Genomic DNA, 8,282 nt, shown 5'->3' on the forward strand with positions numbered 1-8,282 from the left:
CACAACACTGCGGATGTTTTAGCCCTGAGCTGTGGATATAACTGACCATTCAGTCTTATTAAAGGGACCGTTATTTAGATGATGCAAAGAACTGAAAAACGATAAGCCAATTAATCAGTCATCTGATTGATGGAATATTATTCAGTAAATATTTTGATCGATGGTTAAAGTAATTTGTCAAGCAAAAACACAAAAATCTCCTTATTTTAGCTTCTACCTTTGTGAGGACTTTTCTTTTCTTTTCTTTTCTTTTCTTTTCTTTTCTTTTCTTTTCTTTTCTTTTCTTTTCTTTGAGGTGTGGCCGGTTGGTTGAGTCGCAAATGCCCGTCAACATTTTACGCTGTGACCCATGAGTACTATCTCAGTACCAGTATCTCAACTGCATACTTGTAAAGTCACATGACTGCATGAAAACATATGTAGGCCAGGGGCGTAAAGTCTTAGGGGGCCACCCCCCTAACTTTAGCCTCCTTGCTCTTCAACCTCGGCCTTCATTTTGATCTCTACTACAGACCTTTGAATTTTTGGGACTGTCCTGTACTGAAAATCACTTTCTTCAGATCTAGATCATGTTTCCCGTTTCAACTAGTCTTTTTTAAAATCGTAGTTAAAAGAAAAACACCGAAATCTGTGCTGAACAACTGAAAAAGTGCAGGTACAGCTTAAGTACCACAATATTAGATTAATGAATAAACAAATAAGCCAACCATCTACTACTTCTACAGCGATGCACACCCCGACATTTATTTAAACTTTCGTCACACAAGAAAAGATTTCCACCTTATCTTACAGTGCATAATTAATGTAAATGCTAAATGCTGCCTGATTTCTTCATAAACTTTGGGTTTTCCTCCAAGTACTGTATAGTATTATAGGTCTTATTCCCATTCAGGGTAATAAGCCTCTATTCTTTTTGCTCTCAAATTAAGATCCAGAAGGAGTAAGTGATATACGCTTCATGGTGTTATTTGCAGTCATTTCTGTTGGCCAGGCTTTACTGTATGTGGGGTCTGATCTCATTTTCACGCCTCAAACATTTTGAGAGGAGACAGACAACGGACGCCTCTCCTGCCGTGAACTGTAAGCAAAATTAATGTTTACATCTGACAGCTTCATTTACTTAACGAGTCATTCAGAGGTGAGATGACGATCTGTGAGCCGTTAGCGTGGGATTCAACCACCTGATAGATAAAAACACTAACAGTAACCTGAGCACTGTATTGTGGAGCAGCTCTGCAGGCCCAGACACTTCCAGGGATGTTTGCATGTGGCGTGTGCCCAGATTAGACTCAAAACATGCTCGATTACACTGAAGTAATCTTTTATCTTCCCAATTTACCTTCCTCACATCTCTGTTTTGATGTATGTTTAATAATCCCATAAAAAGTGACACCTTAGTAGCTTTTCATGTATCTACAGTCAGCTACAAGTGTGAGGTTTTCATAATGAGCAGCCTTGCTGGAGTGTCTGTTTGGGGAATGCAGGTGAACAGAACGCACAGCATTCCTGCATGATCACGGACGCTTCAACGCGTTATTTTAAGACTCACATCCATGGGAAATTAAGTCAGCTTCATTTGAAGTACGCACAGAGAGACGTATTTATAAGTAACCATGAGCTATGATAACAGAAATCCTCAGACAATTTTAAAAAAACAGCTCATTATTATCAGTTTGGATCATGCTCGCCTATTTCAGATACTATCAGGTGCAGATCAATTCTGCTATTGTTAGACTCAGCACTCATTTGAGTGTTTTAGAGGTGAGTAAGTGTGTGTGAGTGCTGTAAGATCCTGATCAGATGAGATGTCATCAGTTAAAGGTGGTGGTTTGTCAGGATCTGCTTGATTTGCTGGTTGTTTCAAACCTTAATATCAATTTAGTATGGACCCCCTGAGTTGATAAAACATCCAAGATTTTGTATAGTCAAACAAAATCCCCATACAACAAACTTTTCTTCGGTTGATACTCGTCGCGCATGCACCTTCAAGAACACATAGACAACAATGTGTGCATTATTCACGTCACGCGGAAACTCAGTAGAGGTGGAGGTTCATGGTTGGGATCAGTGAGATGACTTGTGACTGAAGGCAGTTATTGTTGAGGAAGGCGTGGGAGTCTGCGAGACAAACGAGCTCTGCCACTTGTCACCTGCATCCTCCCAGTCCAGTTTTGTTCCTGTCGTGATTGATTCTGCCTCACCCGCATTAGCAGCAATCACAGCCTCCTCACTTACTACAAAGAACTTTCGGCTGGTTATAAAACTGTCTTAGCTGAATAATGAAGCCTCTGTATGACCTACAATGTGCTGAGGATGAATTAAGTTGTCTCACAGCTTGAGGATAGAAGCTGCTCTGTAGTCTGTGTTTCACCACCGTCATCTTTTGTCCACAGGTGCTGCTAGAATCAACAAAAAAATGAAGGTTCCTTGTCGTAGCTTTAAGTGAAAATAGCAATACGATGATGTAAATGTGCATATTTAATGATTACAAGGAAAACTACACAATAACAGTTTTACAAGCTCCACTGCAAATATGCAAATGTCCAGGAAATGCAAAGAATTTACAGAAATGCTCATTACAGGTTATTAAAAGATGAACCTGCAATGTCACAAGCAGCTGTTGACTTTTAAAGAATTTAAAATTTAAAATATTTCGGTAAAGTAGGACTTCCTTTCAACCATCACAGTAATACTGCAAAGTTGTTTCATCCTAGAGAGAAGATTTTTGCAGCCATCAGAAGGCAAAGGCGAGACAGAAAAGGCTGGATATTTATACTTTGTACTGTGGGACTTGTCACTTCCATCGACTCAGAGACAAACCACTCAGCAGAGAGGAATCCTTCCTCAACAGATTTGCTGTCAAACCTGAAATGTGTCTTCAACAGGAAGCAGGAAACAAAAGCAGAATCTCACATGTTTCTGAAAAATGGCCTCAGTTCTGGAACAACAGGTTGTCACTCAAAGTCATTTTGAGTGTACAGTGTGAATTATCCTAGGATAAGTTCTGTTTTATGTTCGTCTTACTTTCACATCTGTCAAAATGGCACAATGAAGCAGCTCCCTGTGTAAGGCCTGATGTATAAACACCACACACCATCAGCAGCGTCTAAGTTCACTGAGAGGACTTTGTACACACATGATGTCATGATGTAGTCCCTTTCCTGCCTGTTGGTAGAGCGGCACTGCTCAAAGTGTCATCAGGTCATCAGGACTTCTTTCTGTTTCAACTTGCTTCCTTTTTTATTAGGTACTCGCGCAGTTTTTGTTAATGACCGATAATAAGTTGCTGAGTTTGGGGGCATAAACATTTTTTGGCTTCTGAGCCATTGTCCGAAATAAATCCTACAGAAGATACCGAAATAAAACCAAAAACTGCATTTTCAATGCAATTAGTCAATAAGCTTGGTTGGTTGGTTGGTTGGTTGGTTGGTTTGTCAGCAGGATTACACAAAAACCACTCAGCGGATTTCCATGAAACTTGGATGGAGGATGGGTCTCAGCCCAGAAAGGACCCCTATTAACTTTTGGTGCAGATCTGGACAAAGGGACAGATCCAGGATTTTTTTTCCTCATTCACTTTAACACTGTGAGATAGGGTGTTTTTCGACATTTTCATTCATTTCTCAGGGAAAAGTACATGGATCTAAATTTAAAAAATCAGGGTTATTTAAGTGGCTGGTGTCTATGAGTGAGTACGATTTTATGCAGATAAAGGGTATGCACTTCTATGCACTATGCATCTTGTTTTGGTCAGCTGTTTTGGGTGATGAGGATATAAGTGTTGTCAGTTTGGCTGTTAAATTGAACAGTCAAAAGTATTTTATTCTGTGATTATTAAAGGTTTAGTCTCCCTATAGATAAGCATCTTTAGGCAACTTCTCCCTTTTCTCACGGGGGAGAAGAATAAACTGTTTGACATCAGCAAGGAGAGATTTTTTACATAAAAGGTCAAAATCAAACCATTTTCATGAGTGTTCACAGTAATCAAAAGATGTGACAATGAGAAGTGAGCAGGGAAGAGCAAGTGACACAGGAGAAGTTTCACTCAGGGATTATCGATATGATTTATAACACACACACACACACACACACACACACACACACACGCACACATAGTCTCAGATTTGTGGCAACACAGTCAGCAGGATCTCAGAGGGCATGCATGAACCTGCAGGAGTTTCTGTTGTCTTCAAGCCAAGCGTTGCTGCCTGGCGATTACTGTGAAGGAACAGAAGTCGTGCTGAAAACCGTTTGTCCCCTCCGCCTTTTTAACCTGTAACACGCTGAAAAGCACTGACGAATGGTGCAACACTGAGCAGACCTTGCCTCATCATGCACAGTTTAAATCAGGAAATCCTTGAGATACTCCGGAAAAGACAAGTGACAAGAAAACAGTTTTGTAATATTACTCGAAAGTCACCAATATGAATAACACTTGAGTAATGAAATGTGCTTAAATATCAAAAGCAAGTACATGCACATGCAGTGCACTCTCTGTCCCATAGGATCTGATATTCAACATTTTTCTGACGACTGGAATCAGTTTTTTTTTTTATCCTATTGCTGATAAAATAAATTAATTTAGAAATGTGTTACTTTGACTCTGATGCAGCGTGCAGTCTTTCATCATTCATCAAATAAATGTAGTGGAGTAAGAAATACAATATTTGCTTCCAAAATATAGTAGAGTGGAAGTACAAAGTAGCAGAATATGGAAATACTCAAGTAAAGTAACTCAAAATTGTCCTTAAGAACAGTGTTTGAGCAAAAGTACTTTTTTGCAATGCATCACTGGAAGACAAAAACAAATAGATAAATAAATTGACGTCAGGCCCAGACAGAGAGCAGGAGAAAACAGAGGAGTTTCAGTTGAACCAGGGCCAAACCTCTGAGCCTGAGGGGGTTGAGACACTGGGAAGATTGTGATGATACTCCTTTACATTTATAAAAATATATATATATTAAGCCGATTAGTGGTGGAATACAACAATGGAAGAGCTCCTCATCAGCACAGTCATGCTGAATCACAAGGAAATAAAATGTAATCCGACAAGATCCAGGACATTGAGCTCATGTGCTCTGTGTTTTTCCGGGTTTTTTTTTTTTTTTTTTTTTTTTTAAATAAGCATGAGGGAGTTCATAAACACTTTACAGTATTTTTCACCCAGTACATTTAAAATTGCCTCATTTTACAACAAATAAATGAATTTCAGTGTTGCTCCAAAAAACTTGTAGTCTCTGTCAACATTAAGGGATGCTTGTTAAAACATTAAGAGCTTCTTGTTGGGAAATAAAACATCATACTTCCTAATGAGGTTTCAACGAAAGAAATACAGCATGTAATATATAGGTAATAGAAGGAAAATGACACAGAAAAGATACAGTTGGTCTTTTAGCTGGATTAAGTTTGCAAACTGCAAAAATTCCCCTTTCAATCAATCTTGCAGAAAATACAATTAAACAGAGAACATATTAAAATCCACTCAGTAAAAACAGTGATGAAACATACTGTAACTAATTACATTCACTCAAGTAGTGTATTTAAGTACAATGTTGTGGTACTTTTACTGAAGTATTTCCATTTGTAGCTACTTAATACTTCTACTCTGCTACATTTTGGGGGCAATTTTTCACTTTTCACTCCACTGCATTCATTTAAAAAAAAAAAAAGGGGGATTACAAGTTGCTTTGCATATTACATGCTGCATCAGAGCCATGGTAGCACATGTTTAAATTAATCTATTTGATCAACAATCAGATAAAAACACACTGATTCTGATTATCTGATAATCGTCCAAGCCGATAATTGGTCGACCTACATAATACAGTTTCACCTGCTCTTATGATGCTTCAGTACATTTAATATCAGATGCTAGACTTTTACTTAAGTACTATTTGGATGGGTGACTTTCATGTTTACCAAGGAATATTTAAGCATGATATCTTTACTTTTACTGAAGTATAACTTTTGGGTACTTTTTAAAACACTGAGCAAAAAAGACGTTGATGTTTCGGAGTGGGGAGCTGGAGTACTGACTTATGACTCAGTGGAAGTCTTACTGATATCCATCTCCAACCAGTTTTCATTATTTTTGCAATCCTTACAATCTATAATCTCATATAGTTGAAAAGTAGTTTGATTGCATCAGTTCAATTGCTCTAATCTCAATCGGCTCTCACCTCTCTCAGCATCACGTGTTGACCTTTAATGTGTGAGCAGAGCTCTGGGTCAGAGGGAGTGTGAAACTGCCGCTAAAACAACTTCTTTACATATACTTCTTTTGTTAACTGATCCTCAGACCAGTCGAACGAGCAGCACCTCTGCCCTCGGTCCATCCCAGGGTGGAGCAGAGAAATCACTGCGGGTTACAATTTGGGTTAGGCAGCAAACCGTCACCTTTGTTCTGTGTTAATGTGGGGTTTCACTCTCTGTGCCACGAGCATGTTTGCACACACAAGCACAGAGACGCCACTGCAAGTTCTCACAGAGTGTCTTGATGGATGCCATTGTGTTTGGAACTGTTCGGTGACCTTTTCTTTGTTTTTATTTTGTGCGTTTTTGACCGTTTCTATTCAGGGTTTTTTTGGTACGTGTTTTATGTGTATTGTAATTTAACATTGTTTTTTTCATTTGCACTGTATTGTTTGGTCTGTGCGATACTACACTATGTTAATATGTTTTTTTGTGGTTAAAATACCACTTTCAACCACAATCAAGAGACCTTGATTACCTTATGATTACCTGAGTAGCCTAGAGGATGTACAGTAGGGCTACTGGGGTTTAAAAGGTTAGAGGGTGCGTTATTGTGTAGTGTTTCCTCATTTGACATAACAAGATTGAATGACTTGTAACATATCAGTTAAATACATAAAGTCTCATTCCCAATTCATCATTAAAGGATCAGAGTACTCCCTCCGCCACTGCGGGAGACACAGAAGAGAATACTTAGGTCATTGTTTTTCATGATGAATAACTCTAAGCTGACAGACACTGACTCAGTGTCACCTGATTTTCAGTGTGGTCACTCCTTCTCTACACTCACAGGAAGCAGCACCATGTCTGTGGGTGCAGCAGTGCACACTAAAGGCCAGGAGATGGCAGCGTGTGACAACGTTTATGTGAAACCTGACAAAGAGTGATCAAACCTACTCCTCCCGCTCTGTTTTCAAAGAAACAGGTTGTGTAACGTTGATCTTTTTCAAACATTTGTTCCAGCACGCCTTCTGTTCTGTTCTGCCTTCAGGGGAGAAACTGACCTGCACACACACACACACACACACACACACACACACATATCTGCAACGCCTCATACAACGCACAACTTCACACAACTGAAGAGGGCTTTATGTACTCTCAGCCTCCTCTGACCCCTCTATTTTTATGCAAATGTCTTCCTGTAGAACAGAGTATAGAAGCTCTTGTATATGGAAATCAGCAGCGGGCTGTAACTGACGCTGCAGATAAAAGATGTTTGATATACGGCCTCTCAGCTGGGAGGCCTCTTATGAGAATAATACTCTTCTTCTTCTTCACTCACACTCACACACATGCATGTGTCTGACTCTTTCTGTTCTTCTGCATCTCTCTCATGAATATTTCACCATTTTCTTTCCCCCGTTGAGTTTTGCTCTGGCTTGGCTGCTACTCTCTCCAACCCCTCCTTCCTCTCTCATCATCCCTCCTCTCCTTATTCTTTTATCTTGATGAGTATGAGGAGGGAGGCTCGGTATCGATCTGTTTGAGTCGAAGCAAAAAATCAGGATTTAGTATCACAGATTACACCCAGCTTAAACAGGAGGGCGACGGAGCAGCAGTTGCCTGAACACCCCTGGGTCGCTGCTTGATTCATTATCCATGTCCTGGTGCATGTTTTCCTCTTTTTGTCTGTGACCTAAAATCTCCCTCTGATATCTGATGATGATTTCTCCCCCATTTCATATCTATTTAAGGTTTCCAGACATGGATGACAGACAGTGGACAAAAGGAGGATGGATGGACAGAAAACAGGAGAAGAAACAGGAAAGCAACACAGGAAGTCCACCAACAATATCACCTCTCCCCTGCTGTTCCTCTCCTCCTCCCCCTCCTCCTCCTCATCACACAGATGTTCCCATGTCCTTCCCCTCCCTCCCAATCCTGTGCACTTGTGCAAAACGTTGGCGTGCTGCTGGTAACCATGGAACTGTATTCAGAAGGCGAGAAAAAAAAGGGGAACCGTCCCTCCCACTAGAGGAGGAGGAGGAGGAGGGTGCATTCATCACCATGACGAAGGCAGCGCCGG

The sequence above is a fragment of the Pagrus major genome, chromosome 16, assembly GCF_040436345.1.
Source record: "Pagrus major chromosome 16, Pma_NU_1.0".
In the NCBI taxonomy this organism is placed as follows: Eukaryota; Metazoa; Chordata; class Actinopteri; order Spariformes; family Sparidae; genus Pagrus; species Pagrus major.